Raw genomic sequence first — 13,493 nt, 5'->3', positions numbered from 1 at the left:
CTGGATGGATAGCTCTAGCAACAACACCGCCCCGAATATAAAATGCTATACCTCCTCCTCGTCCTCCGCGAACCTCAGTCGAACGCGGGAACATTTTAAATTTGCAGCCGGGCAAGAGAGGCGCCAAAGCTTCACATCCTTCTCTCAACCATTATTCATTTATAGCGAGAATGTCGGGTTCGAAGCGCAGAACAGCCGCAATGAAGTCGTCACCACATGTGTTCAATGATTGGGCGTTATAGACACTGGTTTTGAACAAATGTTTATTATGTTTAGGTGGCATCATAATGAATATACAGGCTGTATATTTGAAAGTGGGACATACTTATAGAGTGCGTTACATTCCTGATTCTGTACCCAAAGAAATAATAAACTAATGAACTTAAACTTTAAAAAAAAAAAATATTTTTTAATTTTTTTTATCGACTACTACTTGTGAACAACATTAGTTATCGAAATCTATGCACATCATTATTATTGCTCCGACGCATTGGCGAGCTCCGGCATGGCGGCGAAAATCAAAGCACAGGTCGGGGGTGGGGGCGCGGGCGCATAGAGACAGTGCACGCGCGACCTTGGTCTAGCGAAGATACGTAAATTATTCGTACTTCCGCTCGCTCGCGCAAAATAGATATTTATTCTAATCTACGTAATAAGTGGTGATAGTGTGAAACGAGCTATTGAAATGTTCCCAAATCGGAGTTTTACGCGGAGGAGGTGAACAGTGTCGAAGTGTTGCATGAGAGGATTATCTCAGCATTTTATACTGTGAGACAAAATGTGTTTGTGTTGAACAATTTAAAACAAAATTTACTGACGTGCTGGAATATGCATTGTGGAAAACGGTGGACATTTTGAACACTTGCTCCGTAACACGTAAGTGTAAATAAACTGTAAATAACTAAAAAATCAACCATTGTAAATATTTTGATTTCACATTCTTAACTACGCCAAAAACCTCAATTTTTATGAAATGATAACTAGTTACTAAATCATAAACTTATCTTTTTTAGTACGTAAAACACTTCGACGATAGTTCAGAAGTAAAAAATAATTAACATAAGCTAAAACGTAATCATTTCGATAACAGCTTTTATCATCATAACATAAATTAGCGTAGGGTGAGTAACTAAGTTTTTTTATTTTCTAGAGAAAAGAGGTGCTTCTAATAGGAAGGGAGATGTGAAATCATTGTTATTGTTGCTGTCTCACTCGGCACTCGCTTGGTAGTATTCCCATTGCACTCGAAATTAAGCCTATAGAGAATAGGTTTTTTCCTATGTACACTCCAAAACAAATTTGTTGATTTATTTTTTGTTCTATTCTATCCCATATCCTAATTTTATTTTAGTCTATATAAGTTGTAACATGATTTACTATGATGTGTATGAATATGTCTCACTTTCGAATATACAGCCTGTATATACAATAATGCGATAGGATCAGTATATTGTGAAATACGAATAATATAGAATTTAAATAAAATGAGTATATGCTCAATAAATAACAACAAGAAAGGTGTAAATCCTCACGGAGTTCCTGCTCATGGTTGCACACAAAAACTGAAAAAGAATGAAATCGAACGAGTAAAAAAAAGTTTGTAATACAAGCATTGATACCACATAGAAGATTATAAGTGTTAAAGTAGTCACAGAGCATAAAGCATAGAGTAAAACACCGAAACAAATAGATAACTTGAAGTCCTAGTAACCAACAATAGTCTACACTTCAAGGGAACGAACGACGTCTTTACCAAAAACGCGGATTAGATCCTCCTCCGTATGCAGGCGATGACGAGGAGCATCTGTGCCTGCGTGCTGGTGCGCATAGATCCTGTCGTCTCTGGTCCAGACAAATCTCCAGTTAAGATTACGGCCACAGTCACGCGCTTTTCTGAACAATTGGCGGTTAACCTTTGATAGTCTCTCATTTACGTAAAAGCGACGTGGTACATCAGACAAACCCGTACTGTCAGTGGTAGCGCCACGCCTAGTGCGCGCCGCCAGCAGCAACTGGTCGACGATGAGACGCGGGTGGGTCAGCGCCGCTCCGGATGACGCCAGCTACTCCGGCCCGGGCGGCCGACCCACCCGCACTGCGCTGACTATATAATCAGAAGATTCTGCTCCATCAACGAGACTCCCAGCTTACTTGCTAGCGTGAGCACGACGTACGTCAATCCTACACCCTTTTGCTCTGGTACACAACGCTCGTTCAACTCAGCCTTTAGTTGGTTGACAGCATGTATCAAAGCACCATCAGAAAGCTTTACACCGGCGCCACCGATCGCCCGGCTCTCCAGGCTGTCCACACCGTCGTACAACTTGTCGATACGAATATCACAAGCGTCCCTGTCACGGAGACTCGACAAAGTTCGGCTAAGCTCTTCCATTTGCAGTCTGGTAGCTCCCATTTCCTCTTTGAATTGCCGCACCTCCGAAATAAATACTTTGAGGTCTTCGTCGAGTAACTCATTCAGGGTATTCCTTTCAGGCATCTTGTCCTGCGGACTCAGCTTAGCCGCTCCTCGGCGGACCGTAACGCCATCATCGTTTGCAACATGTATCGGGGTGTTACTATTGTCACCCTTCAGTCGTTTACTTTGCAAAGTAGGCACTTCCAGTGTTTTTATGTTCCCGGGTTATAGTGTTCAGGAACCGTTGCTTTGAAACATTAGCACAACGGAGATCATAGGTCAGTTCACAAAAGTTACAACGCAGGTATTGTTTACTTTCAATAGGTTTGAGGCACCCGCCGCATTTGAGTTGGGTAGGCATAATGGCGTATATAGTAAAGTTATTAAAACAAAATAATAATAGAAAAAAAAATAATAAAAATAAAAACAAAAACTATATATGTACACCGCTGGTCTCAAACCCACAATCCCGATCACGACGCTATATGAAGTACATACACAAAGCCACTGGACTATGAGGCGCTTGAGTTTTGGTACGAAATTATGGTATTGGTTCCAATACGCAATTCAGTGACGTCTAAATAACTCGTAGTTGAGGGTAGGCACCAATGGTAATCACTGTATTGTTATGCCAATTTGACAAGTTATTTTATTCGTGATAACACCACTGCACTTTACACTACTCTAAGTACACAAAGGGATAGCCCAATATACGGAGTCCACCAATTTATGATTCGTTAGGAAATATAGATTTTTGGCCCGTTTTTAATTAAGAATGCAGCGAGTAAGTTCGATTTCGTTCGTTTTTTCGAGTTCGTTTCGTAACTAAACGTGTTACGTCTAGTTACGAAACCGGTCGACGCCGAAGTATATCTACTGTCACGTGAAATAACTTCTTTTGCAAATCTCGCCAACCAGACATGACAGGCCCCTTGAGTTTGTACTCAAATGAAAGTTCTCGATGTAATCTAGCTACACCCAGTTAAGTTAAAAAGGACAATAAAAGCTTAACTACTAGAAAGTAAAACTAGGATTTTTAAATTATATGAATTATATTGGGTCTCCGCGGTAAGGTGCTCAAGATGCTGGCAGCGTTCCCCCTTTGTATTGCTATTGCGTTATATGCTAATGCATATATGCTAATGCGTTGGGCAAGGTAGCTGTCGGTCCTTGGGTTTCCCAGACAGTCAATTAATTTTTTCGATAAAATTTTGTACAGATGAAGAGCACTGGGACCCCACGGGCCAAGGGTTTTGACTCCAAAGGCTGTAAATAGGTGGTCGGACCCGAGATATTGGTACTTATTACTTTTTATTCTTTTCGCCAGCTTAGCTGCGGAGCCAGCCCTCTTGTTGGTGTGCTGGAGATGAGATGGGGCAAGTGTGTCGGCACATATGGCGTCCCATACCAATGCCCGGCCCATACTCCAAGGGATGAGAGTTATTCCGTCCGGATGTTTGCCATCTGTTCGCGACATGCCGCTTGGCGCGAGAATAGTGGGCACGTTCACAGTGGCTAAGGCCCGGTGGATGATGTCGTTGAGAGCTACATGCCGGGAGATACGGCCGGCGCTCAGCTAGCAGGAAAGACCGTGGTGACCCAGAGCACTTACGTCTTTGCCGCAAGGACATCGATAAGGGGAGCAAACTGGGACACCAAGACGGACGCCTGCAGTTATGCGAATGGTCTGGGCGCTCAGGAAGGTACCGGTACTGGCAGAGGGGAAAGCGTGTAGCCAGTGGACAGATTCCCACTTAGACGCCCCTTTCAGACGCGCTCGGTCTATTGAGGTCCAATGATTCATTAAGTCATTTAAAGTCTTTTTGCATAGAATATTATCACAGCTCCTTTGAATTTTGGGGTCGGACGGAGAATTTTCCTTGGGACAAGTCTGGTTCCAGGCGTTTCTGGACTGAATTAAGCACGTCACCTCGCAGTTTGTTGGCGGAAGCCTTAGGATACTGCCTACGAGGTAGATCGTGCTGTAGATTGAGGACAAAAAGGCTGGAAGAGCTATGGTTGATATACTCCTAATGCCTAGACCACCATGTCGATGGGGAGGGTAGCTTGGGTACGTGCATTGTAGGTAAGATGGACGTAGAGAATGGAATGAAGAAGAGTTTTTAGGTCAGAATCTATTGACATCAACAGATTATGGAATTTCCAAGCCGTACAGCAGCGAAGTACGTATGTAAATTTAAGAACGAAAAGGCAATATTTTACAATACAGATAGCGTAGTAGTTATCTAGGCTCAGGAGCCTATCTGTACATGAGTTGAACTTGGAGATTAAATGTTGGAAAAAGGCTGGATTGACTCATCGAATATCACCTATATTCGATGTGTCAATTCCAGCCACCTAGGAGGCTAAGCTTGGATTCGTCGGTGAGGCGAATGTTGAGGGCAAGAGTATTACAATTTGGAATGATTGATTCCCTATTGTACACTCAGTTGAATTAACATCTCGAGAAATAGGTATGCCAGACCGCCAATTTTGTACTCTAGTCACCACCCGACCCACCTGTCATTGCACATAAAAATTCATGGCACGTTTGTGAAAATTGCCAACTTTAAGGTTTTGTATTAAGTAAGGGAGCAACAATTTTTCTTTTAAACATTTTTGAAGCGGTCTAGATTACTTGAAGCAAAAGGCTTTTAAAAGGATCGTTGGATTGCATAATTGAAGTTGTCAACTTAAATTTCAATTTTTTTTCAACGATCTCGACAAGTCCATTTCATGGTTGTGTAGTACTAGAGACACAATTAAAACGTTAGCCTTAGATGATAGGTGTACTTTTATAAACCATAGCAAACAAGAAGAGCGGTGTTTATACAGTGGAGTAAACCTTATAAAGCGTTCAGAATAAGTTTATTGTGTGGCAAGGAAACGACGGTTAAATGCCGCCGATGTGGTTTTGCGAGCGACTGGTGCGGCCACTGTGCGACTGGAAGCAAGTTTCGTGGCGTTCTCCGCCCCTCGCTCGTTTAAGCCGGTGGTCAACACCACTAGGGTTGTGCTTTTGCGCAGCACGCTCGTCATAATTAGTGCTACGTCGTCAGTCTGGTTTGAATTTGAACCCTTTTTTACATGAATGTTGTTGATGGTGTAGGTTTTAGACATTGTTTGAAGTTAGGTTTATTTTATTATTCACTTTTCACAAAATACTGATCTGTGTCTAAGGGTAAATCTTTAAAAGATATAACGGCTCAAATAAGTTTTTTACGGAAAGTCCGTTGTGCTGCAGTCTATATGAATAACGCCATAGATATTAAAACACGCCTCGCTGATTAGATTTAATCACAAAAACAAAATAATAAGAAGTTACTGAAAATTATGAACAACCAATGATTATAATTTCCTATTTATTTATTTATTTATTTATTTGCAAACAATGTAGGTACAAAAATTACATAGGTAATAAGTACATACATACCCCTTTGGGGTGCAGCAATTAATTATTATTAAACGTAATATTAAAATTGTAAAAATAAAAAATAATAGCAAAAAATAATAACAATAACATTTAGGAACTAATACATATAGGATCTTAAAATTATCATTAATAAAATTTAGATCATAGTATTACATAGACTTAAAATTACTTATCTGAAACTGGACTCTTTTAGCTTATAGGAGAGTTCATGAAGTCTCCCACATTGTAATAACATTTACTTACCAAGAGATACCTCAACTTGGTTTTAAACACGTTGTCACTATCTACTTTCAATTGTTTTTCCACAGACAATATCGAAACAATTTTTTGCTTGCTGTATTAGTTACTTATTATACAGCATTGTTACAATTTACACTTTCTGCCACACCTATTCTACCTCTATCAATTCACTCTTCTAGTACGCACTTGTCTCCCTCATTACTCTATTTCAAGTTGATATGGGCACTTCGCCATTGTTACACACTTGTGTAATTTTTCAATTTCATTCTGTTGTTCTGAGCATCCCTAAATACTCTAATATGAATTAATATTATTATACTGGGTGTCCCATAAGTCCCTTGAACTGAAAAAAAAAATTTAAAAGAAAACTATTTACAATATGAAATTTTTATTTATTGTTTAGTAATTTACATTAAAAGGGAATTATTTTTAAAAAATCACTTTATCTAAATGTGCTCCATTTCGTTCTTGGCACTCCTGTAAACGACGACTAAAATTTTCTATCACTGCACGGCATGTACGCTCTGAAATGCTTGACATTTCTCGCCGGATATTTTCTTTTAGTTCATCAATTGACCGCGGATTTGTTACGTAGACTTTAGATTTAAGGTAACCCCATAAGAAAAAGTCCATTGGACTCAAATCCGGGCTACGTGGTGGCCACGGAATGTCTCCTCTTCGAGATATCACTTTGTTAGGGAAAAGTTGACGGACGACGGGCATAGCGGTGTTAGAGGTATGGGCAGTTGCGCCATCTTGTTGAAACCAGGTCCGGGTATTGTAACTTGGAAAATTCTGCAACTCTGGTGTAAAAAAATCCTCGATCATTGCCATATACCGCTCCGAAGTAACAGTAACCGCACGACCATGTTCGTTCTCAAAAAAGTATGGGCCTATGATGCCATGCGCTGACATAGCCGCCCAAACTGTGACTTTTGGGCTATGTAAGGGCCTTTGATGTTTACAACGTGGGTTTACGCTACTCCAGTAGCGACAATATTGCCTATTGACATGGCCGTTGATGTGAAAGTGAGCCTCATCAGAAAATAACACGTTGTTAAACGAAGTAAACCGGTTCATCATTTCATTCACGAAATTAAGTCTTTTGGTAGAATCAGTATCTTTTAATTCCTGTACTAACTGAATTTTGTATGGATGAATGAAAAAAATTTCATATCATTCTTTAAAATGCGCTGTAACGTCGATCTGGGTATATTTAATGCACTGGAACGCTTACGAATGGATTGAGTAGGATTTTCACGAACTGACTCTTGCACTACGTCGATGTTTTCTTCCGTCCGTGATGTCCTTGGTCGGCCCGATCGTTGTTTATCCAATGTAGAGCCAGTCTCTTCGAACTTTTGAACCCAATTCTTAATCGTTTGAACACTAGCACAGTCATTAAACGTGCGTAAATTGCGATACTATCTAAATTTACGCCGCGCAATGGTGGCCGAATCATTGTTGCGATAAAACTCACTCACACAAAAAGCACGGTCCGCTCCGGTGAAGCGCTCCATGGCAACTGGATTCCGAAAGACCGTTGGTGATACCCCCGCACCCCGCGCGCCATTCCTGCGCGCCTTTTGAATTTTATTCGAAATTTAAATTTCAAAGGACTTATGGGACACTATTATTGTATAATATTCAATTAATCAATCAATCAGCCTATTGCAGTCCACTGCTGGACATAAACCTCCCTAAGTGTACGTCATGGTGTCTGATCACCCGTTTTCCGCATCCAACCACTACCCGCGACCTTCAGGTCGTCGGTCCATCTTGCAGGGGGACATCCTACGTTACGTTTGCCGAGACGTGGTCTCCACTCGAGAGCCCGTCTACTCCATTGGTCATCGGTTCTGCGGCAGATGTGGCCAGCCCACTGCCACTTTAGCTTGCTATATTTCTGGACGATGTCCACAACTTTAGTCTTATACCGGATACCTTCGTTCCGGACTTTGTCCCTTAACGAGATACCCAGCATAGACCTTTCCATAGCTCGCTGAGCGACGTATAGTCTGTGAGCCAGTTTGACTATCATATTCCAGGTCTCGGCTCCGTAAGTCATGTATAATATTAATAATATAATATAAATTTATAAGATATATACGTATAAATTAAGTCGACTCAAGAAGCAAGAGACGAATTTTGATATCTTTGGAAGAAATAAATAAAATATTGAAAGAAATATTTCTGGTTATTAATTTTAAAAGCTAGCTTTCTATTGAGTAATTTTAAAGTTTTTAGGATATAGTCAATATAAGTGACAACATATGACGTCAACTTACTTGAAAGTTTAATTATTATTACTAACTATATAGATATCGCATCCTTGGCAAGTCCACATATGCAAAATGACTTTTCAGAAGAAAGGTTTGGGGATTCGTTATAAAATTCCACATTACATTATTCGTTTCGTGTACTTCATATCATTTTATGATTTTCATGTGATGAAAGCACTTTTGACGAATATCGTACCGTATTTTTTATTATTTTTTATTGAGATACCGATCTATATGTTATCGAGAACCAAACATGCTATCAATAACTTTAAAATTATATTTTAAATTTAGTAACAGTGAGTAGAGCTCTTTGTGAAAGAGTTCGTTCAGGGAAGTACTGCAACCTTACCTGTTTCTGCCGCCAAGCAGTAATGTGACCATTATTGCGCTTGAAGTGTAAGAGTGCTGGAGAAATTACAGGCACATGGGACTTGTCAACTTATATCTCAGGGTGACTGCTGCAGTGACAGTGCCCCTCATTGGAGGGTGCCACTCAGATTTTAAAATCGCTTTGCGATTTAAAATTCTGCGTGGCACTGCAACTGTTATGACCAGGCTTGACGGCACAACTTGTTTGTTCTGTTACTTGGTTGTTGCTATAAAAATGGCTGTTGTTATAAAAACTGTGTAAGCAACTTGTTGTGGACGACTGGGCATAAATTGTGGGAACCAATAATTTAGGGCTACAATTTTTTAACCCTGCACTATTGGTTTTGTGTGATCTCAAATTTATGCGTCAAGTGTATTATGAAATGGATGTCCTTACTGAAATAAGAAAAGGATGTAACTATAACGTAGATAATAATAATAATGTGCCAAACAGCCACACCTACTATCTGGTTTGAAACAATGGAATCCCCAGTAAGACCAGCGGAATTCACTCTGGTACTCTAAACCGAGACCAGAACCAATTTAGAAAAATACATGTTCCTTATCCAGGGCCCACAGTGCAAACTACTGGGCTACCGAGGTCGCCAATAAGGTGTCAATATATAATTTTAGACATCTTTTTTTTATGTAATTGTTTTATTAATTTTATCAAAAAGTCACATATCAAAGATTCGTTATGTCTTTTATTTAGGAACTAATTTTGTATAAATTAACTTAACCGCACTTTAAATTAAATAATCGAAGTGCACAACGTACGTCGGCAGGTGAAGCAGTTGTTAACTTTACCCATTTTGAGCGGTTTCTAAACAAAGTTCAGGAGATTTTTAATATTCATTATGCAAATACTTCACTTCTGCGTTGTTTTCATATTTAAATTAATTTGCTTTGAAATTCATTGCCTGTTAATACTACTTTAGCGTTGTTAGTACAAACAATTTGTTTTGTTGAGCTATAATGTTGAAATACTGTTTTCTCCAGGATACTGTATGGTTTTCTTATTATAGTATTCTATATCGTTTAAATTGGTTTTTTATTAAGGAATGATTTAAGGAACAAGTCAAGTTTGGACAGTTTTGGGCACCCATATTGTATTATTTTTTGTACCTGAAATTTCATGGGGAGACTCTATCTATGACACTAAACAACTATTAGTAATGAACCCGTACTTATCCAATTTTAAAATAAATACATTTCCATATAAGTGTCATATTGCTTTATGTAAGAAGAAAAACAGTGACTAATTAAATTAAAATTTAAAAAAAGTCGTAATATACAGTAACAGTGACTTAAAAGTCATCTGTCATCAGTCATCTGTGACACCAATTCAGTGACTTGGGTAGTCTGCAGACTGTCCTTCATCCTGCAGAATGTCCATCAAATCTAGGATACTGTTCAAACAACCTTTGAACATACCACTCAGCAGGCGAGCGACCCAAAAATAGACTACAAGAAACACCACACCACACGCTACAGCACCACTACTCAGCCAGATGAATGACCGAAAACCAGGCTGCAAGAAAATGCTTTAACGGCACTGTACACCGATAAGACACTTACGTTTTAGAGACTTTTTAGTAGCAGCAGAGCTCCTTGTGAAAGAGTTTACCCAGGGTAGTACTGCCACCTTATCTATTTCTGCCGCCAAACAGTAATGTCAGCATTACTGTGTTCCGGTTTTGAAGGGTAAGGGCGCTGGAGAAATTACAGGCACATGGGACTTGTCAACATGTCAGGGTGACGAGCACAGTGGTAGTGCCCCTTAGATCTTTGCAATTTAAAGCTCTGAGTGGCACTTGACTGTAACTGTGATGGACAGGCATGTAGCTTACTATCAGGCGCACGACTTGTTCGTCCCGTCACTTGATGTTATAAAAAAATATATAATAGTGTGTGTATGTGTAAATTTGTATATAAAGCAATTAATTTATTATTAAAATCAGTCTTTCAACAGCAGTTGAATTTAATTATCTCCTGCTAGCTTCCTTTCACCATGGTTAAGATACGTTTAGCCATCAGTAGATCGGTCTTGTGCGTCTGTGAGACCGGCAGTGAGAATAGCCATACCAGTACACCCTGATTTCCTTCCCCCCGTCTATCTGTTGCCTTAAGTGTCATGGCGCAGATGTCTTGTACTTATTTATATCTTTATTTAGCACACTTATATGGTTAGGGCTAGGACCTGTTAAGGTACTTATGGTGATAGGCACACACTTAAGGTCGCTAGGTTTCTTCGTGCCCTACTTTATTAAGTTCATTACTGTAAAGTTTGTCGACGACCACAGATACACCACAGACATACAGACATACACTAGTCGGCAGACTGTACAGGCAGCATATTATTGTAATGTCTTCGGATTTACATAGCATAAAAAATTTCATATCTATCGAATAAGTTTAAAAAAACAAAATAAATTTTATTACTGAGGTCTCTAACTGGGAAAATAGGTGATGATTTTTAAGCAGCTGATGTTCATCAAAACAACTGAGAATCAGATTTAGCCTTCAAATAAAAAAAAGCCGCTTTAAGATCAATCCAGCTATTTGGGAGTTACGATGTCATAGACGGACATACAGATACACATACATTGAATCCATGGCCAAAAATGCAGCAAGGAAGCTTGGCATCCTTTCCAGGGTGAGGCGTTACTTTATACCGGGACAGTTGCTTCAGCTGTACCAAGCAGAAGTCCGTTCGTGTATGGAGTACTGCTGCCACCATTGGGATGGATCTGCTACATACCAACTGGTCACCTTGGATTCAATTAACAAGCATGCTAAGAGGCTTATAGGTGACTCGGGATTAGTAGAGGCGAAGCTGTAGAGCCTTGAACACCGCCGTGAAGTTACCTGCTTATCGATATTTTACAGGATATATCACGGAGAGTGTGCGATGAAATCACACGATGGAATGGCCTTCCCCTTTCAATAACCAGGGGACTAGACGTAGGCTTGGGTTCCACCCGTATGTTGTGGATATTCCCAAGATTCGCACGAAGCGTTACGATTCCACATTTATATGGCAAACGGCTATAAAGTGGAATTCCCAGCCTGCAGACTTGTTCCCTGAACGTTATAACTTGGACCTTTTCAAGGCGAGAGTGAATAGGCAATATTTAGGTGTGCATGCTCCATCGTTGACCTCATCGTCACCTTCCATCAAGTGAGATGGAGATCAAATGTCTACTCACATTGTTATAAAAAAAAACACATACGTAGGCTTCAAACTTATAACTTCCCTGTATCTGCGTCGGGGGTTAAAAATCACGAATCGGGTATGGGTTCCGTGGAATATAACACCATGAAATTTCAAACATTTTTTTTTACTACACCTTGTAAGATCTGAAAAGAAGCTAATCGTGATAGTTTTAATAGGAACATATTATAATAGGAATTCCGAATACAAAAAGTATTCATACTTTATACGTTATTTATAACATTATTATGAGTACAGGCTTGAGACGTGTATCGGATTTCAGCATACAGGAAAAACAACTGCCTTAACACATGTATATATATTGTATGTACATACTGTTAATTGAATCCATGTTAATTACTTTAAACTAGGGTTCGAAGTGATAACAATTATCATTGATAATATATATTAATTAATTATACTGTATTAATTTTATAAATATATATATGTATATGGATTGAGATATTTATTTCTCAAAAGAATACAAATTCACTTAGCGAGAAATACAAGGTATATATAATTTCTACAAAGAGTACGTGCTGACAAAATATTCAAATGAAGGATATAGATAAAATTTCGTGTTCTTAGAAAAAACAAAATCAAGGCCCTAATCAAGTATTGTACATCAATTGCCATGGTGAAACTTTCATAGCAATACCAACTCATAATAATAAAAATATGAAAACTGCGAGAAATTCCCCACGATGTGGAACTTTAATTTCTTTTTGAATAATTGAAGTGATTATATTTCCTTAATATCTTCTGGTAATTTGTTGTATATTGGAGCTCCTTCGTACATTATGTTTATATTTATAAAATTAATTAGGATAACAAAATGCTACCACCGCAAAGTCATGTCACGTGTTTGTATCAGAGAGGTATACAACCATATCAAATTTCAATCTGAAAAAAAAAATCACAAACAATCGTTTTCTCAAGATTTTTTTATCGATATAAGATTTTTTCGATAAGAGATTTTTTAATTAACTAAGTAAGTTATATTTTTGGCACTAAGTGACGATGATAAATTAATAAAAAAATGAGAGAGACTAACTATGAATCAACTTGGGTAATTATCAGATAATTATAGTAATGATAAAGGAGAACATCAAAACGTACTTTGACGTACCTATAAACAAGTCAAGGAACTGGCTTTGAACCGTGAGGCGTTGAGCAAGCTATACCGATAAGCGCCTGGCTCCTAAACAGGAAGATGATGGTTGGATAATTATTATCAAAGAAAATATATATCTTCATAATTTCGAACACTCCTTTAAACACATTAAAGCTTAAAGCTTAATTTGCTTTGCCGCGGAACGGATTGGAAGTATTGTAACCGCAGCATAATAATTAACTTTACATCAATTGTGTAACGTACAAATTAGATACGAGTCAAAAAACAACAGAATCCTAGCGCAGTCCCAGGAATACCCGCAGATACCGTAGCTTATTTAATTCTCACATTACACTTTTCACATAAAGTTCATAATGCCATGTATTAGGGGTTAAAGTATGAAATTGCCGTTTTATTGCAATAGG

This window comes from Hyposmocoma kahamanoa, unplaced genomic scaffold, assembly GCF_003589595.1.
Source record: "Hyposmocoma kahamanoa isolate Upper Pololo Valley unplaced genomic scaffold, ASM358959v1 66, whole genome shotgun sequence".
In the NCBI taxonomy this organism is placed as follows: Eukaryota; Metazoa; Arthropoda; class Insecta; order Lepidoptera; family Cosmopterigidae; genus Hyposmocoma; species Hyposmocoma kahamanoa.
This window is presented reverse-complemented; position numbering follows the sequence as displayed.